Source organism: Numida meleagris, chromosome 2, assembly GCF_002078875.1.
Source record: "Numida meleagris isolate 19003 breed g44 Domestic line chromosome 2, NumMel1.0, whole genome shotgun sequence".
Lineage (NCBI taxonomy): Eukaryota > Metazoa > Chordata > Aves > Galliformes > Numididae > Numida > Numida meleagris.
Genome location: NC_034410.1, coordinates 26,542,987 through 26,559,324, shown reverse-complemented (window position 1 = coordinate 26,559,324; position 16,338 = coordinate 26,542,987). Strand labels below are relative to the sequence as shown.

The following is a 16,338-nucleotide window of genomic DNA, read 5'->3' as shown; positions in this document are numbered from 1 at the left end:
GTTTTCAAGCACTCTGCCAAAAGAATAATTGAATAGTTGCTGCACATGCCTTGAAATGATTGCTGCCAAAAAGGCATGGATTGTAACTGAGGGCAATTACTTAACCACGTATATTTACATCACTCAGCTATTTCATATTTGCTTACGTGCAAATTAAATATAAATAAGAAAGCAACTCAAGTATATATGTGTAAATACATTAGAGTACCCTTTCATCTTAACACATGGTTATTACATGCTGTTGGAAAATGTATTGGTTTAATCAGCTATTTCATTATAAAAATCTGTTCCCCCAGGTTATAGAACTTCATTACACAGCTGAAACTTTGGCCAGAACTCCAGAAAAGTCGGTCAAGCCTGACCTGAGTTATAGTTCTCAGCTGAGTAAACACGGTTCAGATGTTTGTTTTTCTTTTTTGATGTTTCATCATGAAACCATGAAGAACTATTATTTAGCTATGAGATATGACTGTACATAGTGGATTTAACTGGAGGCATAGGAGGAAGAAAAATTTGGTGGTCACAAATCTGTAGCTACCTGAAAAGTTTTCACATTTGTTTTTCCTTGTTTTTATTCTTAAAAGTATGGAAAATGGGGGGGGGGGGGGAGGAGAAGGCTTTTTTTGTTGTTAAATGTTCCTAAGTTTGCAGCACTTGCATGCTGCTTCTTCAGCATTTCTAAGTTGCAACTGATTAGAGTATGAGCCAAAAAAGGGTCTGTGGAAATATATTAATTTTTTTTTTTTTTTGCTTTCTTTGGAAAGAAATTCAGATCCTTTTGAGAGTTTACAATGATACAGTGAATTTTTCTGTAATATTAAGAAAATGAACATTTCTTTGGGTTTCAGCTGAAAAGGAAGTTAAAGGTTCTAGCTGAAATTTGCAGTAAGATTTACAGAAAGCTCTCACAGTGACCTTAAAGTAAATGGTAAGGTATATTTGCATGATCCTTTGCAAGTTCATATTCTTGAGATACCTACAGTTTTACTGAAGGGAAAATGTTAAACACATTTCCCTAAAATAACTTCAGGAAATAAAATCATGCTACATTGCCAGTAGATGGCAGCATGCTACCTGTTTTACAAGGAAAAGGAATCCTTTTTGCTCTACCACCGCTCAGTAAGAGGGCTTGAAATTTTCCTACACAACACCACCTCATGTTTTCAGCTAAATATAAGCCCTTCGTAGACTTAAATAAGATTAAGGAGACCTTAAGAGTACAAGCTAGGAAAAGCAGTAAAGCTAGCCGGGATCTAGTCTGAGCTGCAGAATCTTCTTAGAGACAAGCAAGCACAGATGGAATATCACACCCAGATTTAACCTTGAAAACTGTAACCAACAGTAGCTATATGCTCTGTCTTGAAAGAAGGGATTTCAAATAAATAAACAAACAAACAAATAAATAAAATCTGACCGTCCACTATTTATTTTTCATCCTATTTTCTTTTATCACTTATATTTATTCAATTGCCATATCACAAAGAAGCACTATCAACCAAAACCTAGACTATAAGAAAAACCCATCACTTGACATAATGATCAACATGATCTTTTGAGCATTTTGTGTTCTTCAACATTTTTTAGGATTTTTTAAAAAATGTTAATTGCTTAAAGTTCCCAAGAGTGAAAGAGAGAGGAGATTTACTTCTGACTTTGACAACAGACAAATGATCCTTATCACCAGTCTTCAATCTAGGGTTGAAATACAGTGTTTCCTTTCCTTAGGCTGTCAGACTTCTGGGCCAGTGACTTACATTTTTCCTGTATTTCCCTGGCAGCCGAGCCAAATAGTTTCAGGGCCCTCATTTGAAGTACCATAACAATCCTCCAGTGATAACTCAAGAACATCAGGTCAGATGCCAGTAGGTATTTACAGTTCTGATGTAGTTCTTACACTTGTTTAGAATGCATATCCACCAAAGATGTTGTAAAAGCAGTGTGAATCCAAATTAATTATTTAAAACCACTGCTGAAGCAACAGAAAGGAAAACTAGATTACAGAGGTTTGCATTACTGTATAAAATGATTATCAGTATGTGAAAACAGGGAAATATTTCATTTTTCCTCAACTAGGACATAGAAAGGTGTTTGAGGGCAAACTTTGGCTTAGGGTTTCCTTGCTATAACTCATATAAGTAAGGAACAATCCTGCAGATTTTATTAATCCATTTCATACTTCTGAAATCTTATTAGTGACTGAGTAGAATAAATCCTGGTTTACACTAAAATAGCTGTTTTATTTCCCTTATTGTGAGTAGCTGTTTTTCAAGCACAGGAATTAGTGGAGTGTCTGCCCCCTGCAGAGCAACTCTGAAAGATCCCAGCAAACTCCAGGATCGATGCCTATGGGTCCAGGTCAAGGTGACACATCCATCTCAGCTGATTAACCTTCACATTGAGCAACGTGCAAACACAACTCTATTGCATTCAAGTGTTGGAGTTAAGAAATGCAAGCCAGCTCAGAGCTATTTTAGGCTTTTCTGCACTACTCAAGGAGCTGTGAAGATAATTCCTTACCATCATTCCTTCCACAGAGATGAAAGAAAACAGTCTCAAAGAATTGACAGGGACAACTTCTGTTTCTTAAAAATAAAACAGACAGCAAAAATAGCTAGGTTACCTGGAATAGCAAAACCATTAAAAACCGTATTAATTCAAAACCCAGAACTATCTCCCACACTTATCAAATTCTAGACCTCATAAATTTCTTCTTTTATCTGGCTCTGCCTTCACAAATCTCCAATACAGCTTACCTTAAAATACTGTTTGACACAACACTAAAAGCTCACCTGATTTTGTTATGAGAATTACCAGATTTTCTTTCCAGAAAATTTAGAATGTGATTAATTAAAAAATCATAAAACTTATTTTGTCTTTTCTAATTCACTATGATAGCAATCTTTCATTCTGCTGTTTAAAACTGAAGAAAAAAAAACTACACAATAAAGATAGTCAGCAATAGAAAGCATAAAGCTGATTCTTACAATCCGTAATGTTGTTCCAAATCAAAATTAAGTCAGACAGCATTTTTTCCCACCTCCTACCTCTCCCCTTTCACTAAGAATCACAAATGTAATTGTGTTTATATGTATGAAGTCAGCTTATACATGTTTGGTAGTTTAAAACAATTACCATTGTATAGTGTCAGTCCGATAAGTCAAGTTACAGCCTTAGTGTTTATCACCAAATTCTAAATCTCTCACTAATGGGATTTAACTTGCCCAAATTGCTGACAAAACTAAAACAGGGTTTCCGTTGATATCATTATAGCAGTTTCTGCTGAAGTCGTGATGCTACCTTTTCTGTGATTGATTCTAGTGGGATTAGATTCCTTGAATTTTGAATTAATCAAATCCTAGAAACTATAACAGATAGGCAGCAGTGGCTCTACATATATTGACTATATGCATTTGTTTAAATAATTCAACATATTCCTTAAGAGCTAGCTAACTTTATCATTACACTTCTGTCATTTATTTTCTTTGTCCCATCCTTCAAAATGTTTAGCTTTAATTCTACCCCTTCTGAAATCAGATAGCCTTTTTCAGAAATTCCCATAATATCTGTAAGACTAGGAAAACATCAGCCTAAAAGACTAGGAAAAAAAAAAATCACCAGAATGAGAGTCTTTACATTCATGAAGATGACGATGAGGAACAACATCTCTCACTTGAATGCACTGACACAGTCAGCTTTCGGAGTCATACAACATACAGCTTGTTCCACATCTGCTAGGACAAAAATAAGATAAAATCATGAACCTGCTGCTAAATAATTAGCATAAGACTGTTCCTCTCATGGATGACAATTCTCAGTAGTTACAGTTCTATATAATATATTGATCACACAGTTTAGAGCCCCAAAGTCATGTAAACAATACTCAAAATCGAACATTTACCATTAGCTGCTTATTGCTTTCATGTTTAAAATATTTCTGTCCTCCAGTTGGGGTGCACAAATTCTTTCAACAAGGATATACCCTTTATTCTGTACTTGTTCAGCTCTCAGTAACAATACCCCACTGTAGGACTACAGCTATTACGCTCAGTTACATCATATGCCAATACCTACCTCCCATTAGCAGAGAAACACAAAATTGAAACACTTGAAGTTATCCATTCTTTAAGATGAGTCAGCTAATTCAATTAGTGAGACCACATGGAGAAAAGGTATGTTTTTCTTTAAAGGAGTGCTGGGAGGGTCCACTTAGGAAAAAGCCTAAATGAAGGAAGCAGCTTTTGTAGAGATAGGAGGAGAACCACTGGAAATATTTTCTTTGGGAAAAAAATGGGACTAGAGTAAGAAGACTGCAATTTGTTCTCTTTTCAGTGATGAGCTCTAGGAAAATTCATACTGCTATTTCTTTCTTTTTTTTCCCCCTTGCTCCTTTGTTTGTCTGCCATTTTTGCCCTCTTCTTCTATAGGTTTTCTCTGAGGTGCCACCATCTTGGCTACTGAGCCCAGCCACACTCGGAGGTGGGGCCTAGCAGTAGCAGCCCCAGCCTCTCCTCACAGAACCAACCCCTCAGGCTCTGATACCAAAGCCCTGACAAGCACATCTAGGGCAGCTTTTTATATAAAAAGTCACACATTCTAATGATCTTTGGGCCAACAGTAAAATTTACCACATAACCTAATACACTAAAGTACACCAAAATATTTCCTTATAGTCCCATTTCAGCAAACAATTAAACTGAAGCCAACCAGACTACTTTTTGTTAAGATAGCAGTGGAAAGTGTATGCTCCAATAACTGGAAGATATCTGTCCTAAGTTAAATGATACCATAAATATGAGGTCCTGCAATTTCTTAGTAGATGGGACGTGAGGATTCAGGCCTCATTGCAACATTCATACTCAACAAAAGAATTTAATGAATTAAAATACAATGTACGAGCTGTGCATAAAACACACATGCTCAGAACATAATAAAGGTTCTGAAAACATTCTCTTCTATGGCAGTTGTATATCTGTGAAAAATATAAAGTCATTTAATTGACAGTGCGTTCCCTGAGCTAAGTAGTGAAGGGGTGGGAAACATCATTAAGTACACAGAAATACAAGACTGTAAACTCTTTAAGGAAACTGCAATAAACACAAATGGGCCTACAGAACTCATTTTCTTTAAGCTTTACAGAAGCGTGTATCTATATCACGGCTTTATGGTTCAGGCCAGCTTCTACAAGTAAAGAGCAATGCAGAACAATTCATAATCTCATGAAAATATATCCAGGAACAGTATCTCCCTTAAAAAGAAGAAACAGCACACCAGAAAAAAATGGGCATGTTTTCAAATTATGCATCATGAGAGAAAGCTCATTAGAGTCTAGGTCTGAGAAAAGCTTACTGTCGTTTGAAGTTATAATCACCTCTTTTCACCAGGAAAGAAGGAAAAATGCAGAACCTTAAATGCAGCATGCCAGGCTCATTGAGCTTAAAGATTCAAAAGTTTAGGTGTTTAAAAAAATTCCATTGTCTACTAGGGTTGTTACTCAGACTTTTCCTGTTTCCGTAATTTAAACTTTAACTTGGTTGTATTAACTTCTTTACCATTTATGGATACATTTCATTTAAATGGTCTGTATTTGGAAATAATATTGTAAGTAGGAATACCCTTAAGCAACTATGAAATACCTTTAATGCTGCTTCAGCCTTGAGTACAGGATCATACTATGTAGTTTTAAAGAGAATTTTGGGGAACTTCTACTCCAACATATGCTTGAAACAGGCTTTTCATTTAACATCAGATCAGCTCTGGCCTTGCTACTGCCAAGTCCTGAAGGCCTCCAAGGATAAAAAAAAATTCTACAAACTTCTCTGAGTCATCTCTTCAAGACATATATTGTATATTAATAGAATAGAATCAAAGAATTGTTTGAATTGGAAGGGACCATTAAAGGTCATCTAGTCCAACTTCCCTAAAATGAACAGGGACACCTACAGCTAGATCAGGTTGCTCAGAGCCCTGTCCAGCCTGACCTTGAATGTCTCCAGGCACAGAGCATCCATTGCCTCTCTGGACAAACTGTTCCAGTGCTGCACTATCCTTATTGTAAAAAATTTACGATATCCAGTCTAAATCTCCCCTCTTTTAGTTTGAAACCATTTCCCCTTGTTCTATTACAACAGACCCTGCTAAAAAGTTTGTCCTCTTCTTTCTGACAGCCCTCCTTTTAGATACAGAAATGCTATCATGTCTCCCAAGAGCCTTCTCTTCACCAGGCTGAACAGCTCCAGCCCTTTGAGCCTGTCCTTATAGAGGAGATGCTCCACCACCAGTGATTCTAGATTCTGTGATAAAATCATGTGACTTGAATGTTTAAGACCAAAAGACTTTCAACTCCAGTGCACCTTAGGCATTTGACTTGAACCTTGGGGTGGTACTCTGCTGTGCAACTACAGCAACATATCTGTCTTGGGCACCCTGTCTCTTTAATTAGTTGTTCACATGATCCATTGGATTCTTGCAAATCAAATCCTGGATATCTAGGTCTCATCATTCAATATGCTCTAATTCAGTCTTGCTAATTTTTCTACCTGACTTGGAGGTATTAGAATGCTGTGCAATACAGTTCCTAAACCATTGTTTTGGATACGCCCTGCTGATTCTTCAGGACTCATAAAACAGATATAATAGTATTCCCCTACACCCATGAAAGCTTGCAAGTTTGATGGAGGGGCATCTGAATATCTATGAAAGGGACACAGCCAGTATCTGCTAGGGACACAGTACATTTAACAGGCTGTGAAATGGGAAGAGGAATTGGTGAGCCGCAAAAAAAGGCAGGGATGAAGGCAGTAGTACTAGAGAGCATTATACACACAGAAGTATGTTGTGAATGGAGCAACTGAGTCCAGTACTCGGACTTCATGCAGTCTGTGAGCAGGATAGAGCCCTGCTTGTTCCACGAAAGGGGTAGGGACCTAGTACAGGTTTTTGTGAATTGTGTTTGAAAGACAGTTTCAAATTATTACCTTGTCCTCATTTGCTAAATAAGATGAGGGTAATTTTGTTAGCTGGAAACTCATCTCTTAAACAGCAGATAAAATTTACTGAATTCTAGTAAACTGTTTAATAAAGAAAATTCTTTAATTATATAAGGCCCTTCCTCCTTCTTATTAATTTTCCAGTAATCTTCATATTTCTCTAACATATGAGAATAATTATTTGGGCTCTGCTGAATAACCTGAAGCCATTACATGCATTTAACTAAGCATAGCTCTGTTAAACACCCAAATGAACATTGACTTTGTAATGAAGATCTGTATTTCTGAATGGTTTTTATTGTAAATACAAAATTCTACTATTATATGCTGCGTATTATTTCAATTAGCTGGGACTCTTTCAGGTAAATTGGCTAATCATTTTTTAACACACACAATTATAAACTGCACAATAAGGTGTTAAAAGTTCTGAATTCCCAAGATTCTTTGTACAGCATTTCAGAAGCCAAATAATGTACATTATTATACAGGTGCTTAATAAACATACACTACTTCATATGGCTTAGTAGTAACTCATATAGATGATTATATGCACAGCTCTAAATCACTTGTTCATTTACAAATTGAAATCATTAATTCAACAGCTATATTACAACAATGTGTCACACTGTAGGACTTAAAATATATTTTGGTTAATGTGGACTGAGTTCGCCTTCATTACTCAATATGCTTACACAGACAAAAAAAAAGGAGGGGAAACAATGATAATTAATCAGATCAGTTTAGGTAGATTGGTGCATAAAGAAGGCTCGAATTTGTTTTTAAATACTTCCCAGCCAACACTTAAAAAAGATCTTGTTCTCTTAACTGTCTCTGGCTGATATTCACAATCCTTTTTCTTCTGAAAAGAGTGTTTGCTGAAAACACCTTTACGCTTATGAACAAGACCTTTGTATTGGAGTTCCCTTCCAACAGAACAGTGAATTCAGATAGCCTGTACCATCCTTTGAAGAAATACCGCTTTTGAGCTCTTTTCTGTTCATCCTTTGTACTTCTCTTTCTGTCTTAGTTTTAGACCCTTGCTTTTTTTTTTCCTTGTTTTACTTTATTTTCTCCCATCGCAAGGCAAGTAGGATGACATAGCACCTGTTGGTGGCTCTGCAGAGGCTGGGCACCTTTATTTCATTACTAAACTGAATGTTAAAAAACTAGGTGTTTGGCTCTGGTTAAAGAACAGCTTCTGAGACCACCTTCACAACTCAGAGGTACAGGGACTATTAAAGATGCAGGAAGGGAAAGTGTATAATGCTTTGTACTCCATCCTGTTGAAGACATTTTTTTTCAAATAAAAGCAAGAAATTTTACAATTGTTCTAAGTGCACCTTGTAGGAAGCCATTTGATTCTGATCCTTTCTTGAGTCATCTCAAAGATGGTGATACCACATGGGGCTGGTGAACACTTCTTTGCACATAAAACTGTGTATATGCTACACCTTAATAATGCTGTATGTCTCTCCTCCTGACTCTTCCAGATGTTTCACATCAGTTGTATGGTTCTCCTTGAAAAGAGGAGCAGCTTGTTAGAGTGATCAGTGATTTGATTACACCAAGAAAACAGTCAAAAAGGCATTATTATTATTTGCTGTTTGACTAAGGCTCACACAGAAATTCGTAACTGATTTATGAAGACGTATTGCTTGGTGAAATCTAAGCATGTATTAAATGCATTTTCTGAATAAATGCAAGCTTAATTACACAGGTAAAAGCTTTACTGATTCAAATCGCTTGCCCTAAAATATGGATCTGCACAGTATAGTGACTAGAGTTTGGTGTTCCTAATCTGATAACAGCGCTCTTTATACTGTATCTGTGTACCTGATCTGGTTCCAAATGTAACTCTTTTAATGCAAGTACAACAACATGGATCAGGACTTGACTCTTAGTTGCCTTGGCCACACAGTAGTGAAAATTCCAGAAGAAAGAGCCATCTAGTAAGCACCTTTGTTTATACAATTTTAGGAAACCTATTAAAACAAAACAGGACTGCATCTTTGGCACACAAAAGACTGCATATTGATACTTCAAAAAGTAAAGTAAAAATCTTCCACTGTGAATAAAATGGTCATACCTGCTCATAGTAACAGAGATCGAAGAAAAAAAAAAATCAAGATTCTTTTGTAGCAAGAAGGTTTAGATCTTTTATGCCCACTGGCTGACAGATGGCCTTCAGCAAGGACTGATATAGCGGGTTAGATGTTAAAAGCCACAGTAGCATGGCAGAGTTCAGTGAAAGCTGGGAGTGGAATCACAGAAAGTAAGTCCTGAATCCATACTGAGATGTGTCAGCTGGCAAAGGTTATCTGGGTGTATATCCCTCCCTAGATGTAATTTGAGCTGCAGTTCTTTTATCAAGTGATCAGCTCACTGATTCAAATATCCGTCACTTCAAGAGGTAAGCAATTCCTGTTCTGTGAGGCTTCAGATATTTCAAACATTTCAGATGCTCTGAAATATTTACTGAAAACCTCATATTGACTTCCCATCCTAATTTGTTTGTTGTTAGTAAAATACCTACTTTCTGCCCAATTTCCAGATGTGGAAGTATGATTCTGGTCTCCAAGAAAACTGAAAAGAAAACCCAACCAACCAAATGTAAAAAACCTCAACAAAACAAACAATAAGCAAGCAAAAAAGAAAAAACACTACACAACAACAAATTAAAACAATGTTACTTCACTTTAAGGAAAAAGTATCCTCTCACTTCCCCACCCCATCTACACTGCAAAAAAAAAACAACACACACTCTGGAGACTTTTTTTTTATTAGGATGCTGAGATAGGTGAAGAGTTCTGCAGAACTGTGAGTCTCTGGAAAGGTCAGAGATCTTTAGTTTGTTTAATTTATTTCATTCACACTTAGCTCTTTGCTAGGTTCAGATCAAAATATAAAAGCAACTGGAGATGTGATGCTGACATTAAAGAACAAACACAGCACCTGCAGAGAACTTGCTATGCATTCTCTTCTTTTGGCACGGAGGGAAGACGGGCAGAGCTGAAATGATAGCTACTAATTCTTAGAGAAGTGTTTTATGGGAACATGCTTCTCCTAACAAGGTTGGACCACCAAGAAATCAGGAATTAAAGTATCAGGAATGAAAGAATGAAGTAGCAGGCTCAGTCACTCAGTCAAGGTCACTGTTCTGAGAGATGAAGCTGTGAGACTGTCTCTCCCTATGAATCACGAGTGTCATCTTTTTCTTCTACCTGCTACTCAGACACATTCGAGGGCACAGTTTCCCCTGTAGTCCTCGTGTACTGTCTGTCTCAATCAGGCATGTAAGTGCAGTCAAATGGATATGGGATACACAACTGTATCTCTATATTGTTTCACACAATCAAAATAACTTATTCTTGTACAGAGTCCAAGGCTTAAGACCAAATGGGTTATATCAGAGTCAAATGTGCTCCCCACGATTACTCTGTAAAAGACAGAAATAAGATAAGATAATCTATCAGTCATCTTTGTGGTAAATTAGTGGAGAGGATGGTTATGGTTTGGCACTGGTTTCAATGCCCCTTCAACACACTGCTGTTTCCATCCCACTCAGGACTTAAGAACATCTCAAATGCAACAGCTGAATCAATGTGGACCATCTTGCATTTACTAGCCACATTTGACTGCTGTTGGCAGCAGATGAAGAAAGTAATTGAATTTCCAAAATCTGCGTATGGCCCAAATCAGCTTGGTCCAAGTCAGTCAAGTCTCTTCAATCATAACTGAAATGTGATTAAGGAGAAGTCAGCTTCACTTCTTTAACTACTAAAATAACATTTGTTTCAGTATTGTCCAGCCAAGGGTTTATAGTAGTGTTCCTCTGCATCTGTCAGTTGACATGGGCTACTTAGACTTTACACACAATATATCTTACTTACAAAACAGCACATAGAGCTCTTCACAGAGGAAACCAGTTGAGAATGCACAAGTCTGTGCTGGTAGGGCTAAACACATAGTAGCCAGAGTGAACGGAAGTTCACTGATAGGTCTACATTATTTGTTTAGTATTTACAGGACTAGTCCAGGAGAACTGAATAGCATAGCAGTAGAATTCCACAGCAAATAACATACATTGACTAATCTCATTAGTCTCCATTTTGTCCCACTGCTTGACCCAAGAAACTACTCCAAAGATTTAAATCAATTTTGGATTATATCTTGAGTTCATGTAAAGTAAAAATAATTAAAAATAAAATTACCTGAGAAGTTCAGTGCCTTGCAAATTTACGTAGCCAGTTCTTAACTTTAACGTAAATTTGGAATGTAGTGGTTTTTTTCCTGAAGAACATAACAATGACTAGTTAATAAATAATAGAATCACAGCTGTTTTTTTTTTCCATTCATTTGTATAGAAACAGAAGTTCCATATGAAAGGACTAAACATTTTGACTGACTTTTACTTGTATTTATAACCTCTTGGAAACAGAAATCAAGGCACACTGAGGAGTCTTAGAAAAGAATGATAAAGACTTACCTTGCTGATGAACTGGTAAGTAGAAAAGAACAATCCAGATACATCGAAGTCAGTAAGCTCCAGACAAGTGGAAAGTCCTTTCCAGGAACTGGGAAACAAAAGTAAAGTTGCTACAAATATCCACCCATAGCAGTGTAGAAATATCCTCTACAGATGCTAAAATAAAGGTTTGTGATTCTGTCCTAAAGCTGAATATAAAGTCTCTTGCTCTTCCCAGGCATTCTGTTCACTTACTACTCAAGACAAGATTGCAGCTCAATGGACCTTTGCTCTGCCCCTCTATAACTATTTTTGTGTTCTGATTATTCAAAAGCATTACTGGTGTAACAAGTGACTCCAGTAATGTAAGAGTGTATGCCATGCTGTAGGACAAACTTACAGGTTTTATAGTGAACATTAGCATAAGTATTGCTGGACATCTGCAGCATTTGATACTTCTGAGTATTCCTGTTTTATGAAGCAGTTTTGTAGCACATCTAGTCGTGCTTCAAGTGACATTTCAGAGCCCAAAAAGCCAACCATTTTCCTCAAAAAAAGAATTAAAAAAATAAGAAATTGTTCAAATATCGTTGCTGAAATATTTTAGCAGCTCATTCTCCCTCTGGTAACCCAGGCACAACAGCTACCCTGGCACCAGTCAAAGGACAGGAAGCTCTTAGATGAAGACATCTTGAAATTCTGGTTTTACCACATCAGGAATTAATAGGATGACTCTGAAAAAAGAACATAACTTGTTTTCTGTCACACAGGGCTTGAAACTTCCTTTCCACTGAATAATAAATATCAAATTTCACACAGAATGTATTTAGATAGAATACTCCATGGACAAGATACATGCACATAGATAGGCAGGATCATACTTTTCAGATCTGTGAAAAATATAAACTTACATTAATAAAGCTGAAAATCACAGTATGATCTTTATGTTGCTTTTAAGTTCACTACAGGCTTTATTCTGTGTGAATTTCAAAATAGATCAACTATATTTCCTTCTTTCAAAGCCAGGAACTTTTCTAGGCGTAACACGATCAACTGAGTAGTTGGAGCTTCCTAAGTCAAAGGTCTTAGAATTAATTAATTTTGTTAAAAGATTTATGACAGGTCACTGGTTTACATCTGACTTTAGTTCACAGCTGAGTAGTTCCTGTTTTTGCATACCTTTGCAAACCTGAAATCTACATAAATAAGCCTTGTCAACATCAGAAAGGTGAGGGTTTTTTTTTTTTTTAAACAATTCCATGTCAAAAGGCACATCAAAAATTAGCTTAGTTACCAACATCCCTGCCCATTGTGACCCTAAATACCTGTGAAAATCAACTTAGTCTTTGATAATGCTGTATCTGTGACTCTCTGGGTACAATCTTGAACCAGTTCCACATCCAATGAATAGTGCACCCATACCTAATCCATAAATCCATATCTTTCCAATTTGGAGGGAAGGATGTTATGGGGGGGACTGTGTACAAGACCTTATAGATGACATCAGTGGCTCTTCCCTTGTCCACTGTTGCAAGTATGTCATCATAAAAAGCAACAAGGTTAGTCAGGCAGGACCTCCCCTTCGTGAAGCCATGCTGGTTATCCCATATCAGCTTCTTCTATTCCATATGCCTTCGCACAGCTTCCAGGAGGATCTGCTCCATGATTTTCCCTGGCAGAGGTGAGGCTGACAGGTCAGCAGTTCTGAGTCAACCTTTCTACACTTCTTATAAAATATAAGAAACAAGCCTATTCAATTTTGCATAAAAGAAATGCTATTTCACTGAAAAATACCCTCTGATTTAACCCTAATTCTGGCCTAATAACAACAAAATACTTTTGTTTTTGTGATAAATATTTTTGCAAGTTTATGAAATTTATCCACGCATACAATTTAACATACAGACAAGCCACTCAGCTTAGAACTGCTTCATAAATAGTTTTTAGAAGCTTTCTTATTTTCTTAATTCCTATTAAAAGAGAATTAATACCATTATTTTACAAAGTTTCTAATTCTCCATGACATAATTATGCTGTTTGCTCTAAGGTAAATAGCCTTACATACATTACTATTCACTTTTATCAATGGTGTAAATAAAGTAAATAAAATACATATTAGACAAGCACAAATTAACATACAAGTCTAAGAAAAGAATTTGGAATTTGAAATTTAGCCTTCAAGACAAAAACAACTGTTAGTTAAGAGTAAATGGCATATTGTAGAGGGTGTACAGGTACCTGACTTCACAGCACAAGTCAGTAAATCAAGGAGAGCATCACACTGTAGGCTTTTCAGAACTCACTCATTTTAGTTCTCTATAACATTTCAGTAAGTGGATATTTCTAATGCCTCAGTACTACTGATACTACTATTAAATGATGTTGAAATTAAAATCTGCACTTTTTCACTGAAGTCCATCTCAAGCAAAGCGTCCAGGTGCAGTAGGAGCTCTTCCATCTCTCTTAGCTTAAGACTGTAACAGCATCCATATGGGGCAGCTCATTCACGCCTTGATATTTCCACCTGTGCTCTCTGGCTGTCTTACACCTTGCTGTTACAAGGTGCCCTGACAAAGTTAAACTACATACATTTTATAAAAAAGCATTTGAGACACAAAGTCTTGATCAGATAGTGTGATAAGCATAAGTTAAGGTTAAGCATAAAGCAGGATTTCAGCAAAACTAGGGATATCTACAGAAAAGTCTTGCTTCTAGCAGGAACTAGCAGCTATAAGCAGCTACAGTTGGAAAAAAAATAGAAAACAAAAAAGGAAGAAAAGGGTAAGTCTAAATTGTCATTTTAATACTTACCTTGGCAAGTCCTCCTACTTTCCTTTTTCTTTTCTTCCCCCTCTCAAGTTTGATAAATGCTTAACATACTCCTTGCCTGCACCACATTTTCTCTAATAGCCTGGGCTTCACCACCCTTCTCCTTATATAAACGCACACAGATTCTGAGACATAGACATCCCAGAGTTGTGTAGGGTCATAGCAATGTTTTCTGTTCCTTTCCCAATAAAGCTAACCATTCTGCTTGCTGCTTTGTGACTGTGGCAGAGCATTAAAATTATGCTTCCAGAGAACCACCTACAATACCAAGTTGTCTTTTCTGAGTGGCAATAACTAATAAGAGTCCTTCATGTATACTTAAGATTATTGCCTTTTCCCATGTCTATTATTTGCATTTATTAAAGTAAAATTTCATCCGCCACTTTACCACCCAGCCATTCACCATACCACTTCATGGCCTTCAGCAAGTTCTCATTTTCCTATTCACTTTTTTCCCCACAGCTCACTTGTGCCTATATTGAATACTGCAGGTGCAGGTTTCTGTTTTTCTCTATGATAACCTTTTCTTCTTATAATAACTAATCATTTTTGCCCAATGCTTTTTCAAGTATTTTAAGCAGTTATTATCCTACAACAACTTCATTTCTGGAGGAACATCTAGAGCTAAGACCAGAACATCAGTCACAAGAATCCGGTGCTCAGCTTCAATTGCCATGTAATTCCAGGTGCCTGAGGAGTTCCACATGGCGATAAACCTACAAAAATTATGTCTCAGCATTTTCAAAGTCCTTTTTGGAAATGAACTATTGGGCATCCAAATCACCTCCAAATTAGAGTGCAGAAACATAGAACATTGTGGTAGACTAAGATACTGCCAGGCTTCATCTGCTGGATATTCTCCCACATGCCCCAACATGCTTTTGTGATACGGTTCCCTACAAAAATCAGTAGTGGTTTCCACTTTGGTATGTGGCCAAAGGAAAAGAGGAAGATATCCTACCACTCTTCATTTGATGAATATGTGGGTTATAGGTATGTCACTAGACAAAATATAATGCAAAGTCCAGGACAAGGAGTAGGTAGTTTCAAGTAAATGCTTGCATAAACATAGGCTGTAAATCCAAGTTTGGACCTTATCCCTGGAACATAAGGCTCTTTAAACAAAGTCCTCCTTTAAGTTTTTCTCAGCAACTTTAAGCTCACTACAGCTCTCCAATGCAGAAGAGTCAACATGTCACTTTTGCTTTTAGGCAGGTCTCCACAGTCAGTACTGTAATAGTGTTCAACAACATTCCAGGGTTGTGTTATTCCATTGATTTCCAGCAATTTAACCCACACCTTCTATTTGTACTCCATTAAGAAAGTGAAATGTTTTTGGAGGAAAAGGAGATACTCCCAGCCAAAAATTTGCTCTCCTGCTGGCATGCACTAAATGAAATATGAAACCAGTACTGAAATGATGAGGGATAAAGTTTGTCAGAGTTTCAAGGGGCTGCTTTTCATTATATGTTCAAAAACTTTAAAGAAAATTTACATTTTAAATGTTTTTGTTTAATATTGGATGAGCCTGCTTCAGAACAAACACTGTTTAACTGGAAGCAGATTCCCTTTGTAATGGATCTGTTTTACCAGAACTCTTCATCTGAGAACCATGGAGTCCATCTGCTTTGTTAATCCCTCATTATTTTGTTCATCAAGAAAAGAGAATGATTTTGTCCCAGTAAACACTATTCATTCAATTACCTTTTCTTTGGGAGACAGTTAAAAAACACCATAATTCACAGCAAACATTTTCAGTCTATCACGTTCCTTTGTGACACTGGTGTCAATGACTTTTTTTTTACTAAATAAAGGTTAGGTATTACTCATAAATGCAGAACTTCCAAAATATTTTCAGCAAGGATAATATATTAGGCAGCCTGGAAAATAATATTATTCTGTACCATATTTCATCACAGATCTTCCAACTAAAGTCAAGATGGGCTATACACCTGAGGCACTGTTGAAACTGAATTATAGACAATATATGAAGTTTGTCTATCACCTTTTCTGAAAGATGGGAGAACTAACCAAAATTGCAAGAAGTTTAGAGAACGT

General features: G+C 36.7%; 1 protein-coding gene across 3 annotated transcripts in view; it reads right to left on the bottom strand.

Moving 5' to 3' along the window:
• SCIN (scinderin) overlaps window positions 1-14,328 on the bottom strand; it is an 87,572-nt gene extending 73,244 nt beyond the window's left edge. For all 3 annotated transcript variants that reach the window (XM_021386894.1, XM_021386896.1, XM_021386898.1), the window contains exons 1-7: window positions 14,263-14,328; window positions 11,473-11,560; window positions 11,198-11,276; window positions 9,520-9,569; window positions 8,327-8,503; window positions 3,634-3,728; window positions 2,518-2,582 (exon numbers count right to left, since the gene is read on the bottom strand). The gene's annotated coding sequence lies outside the window, so the exon portion shown is untranslated. The remainder of the gene's footprint in view (window positions 1-2,517; window positions 2,583-3,633; window positions 3,729-8,326; window positions 8,504-9,519; window positions 9,570-11,197; window positions 11,277-11,472; window positions 11,561-14,262) is intronic.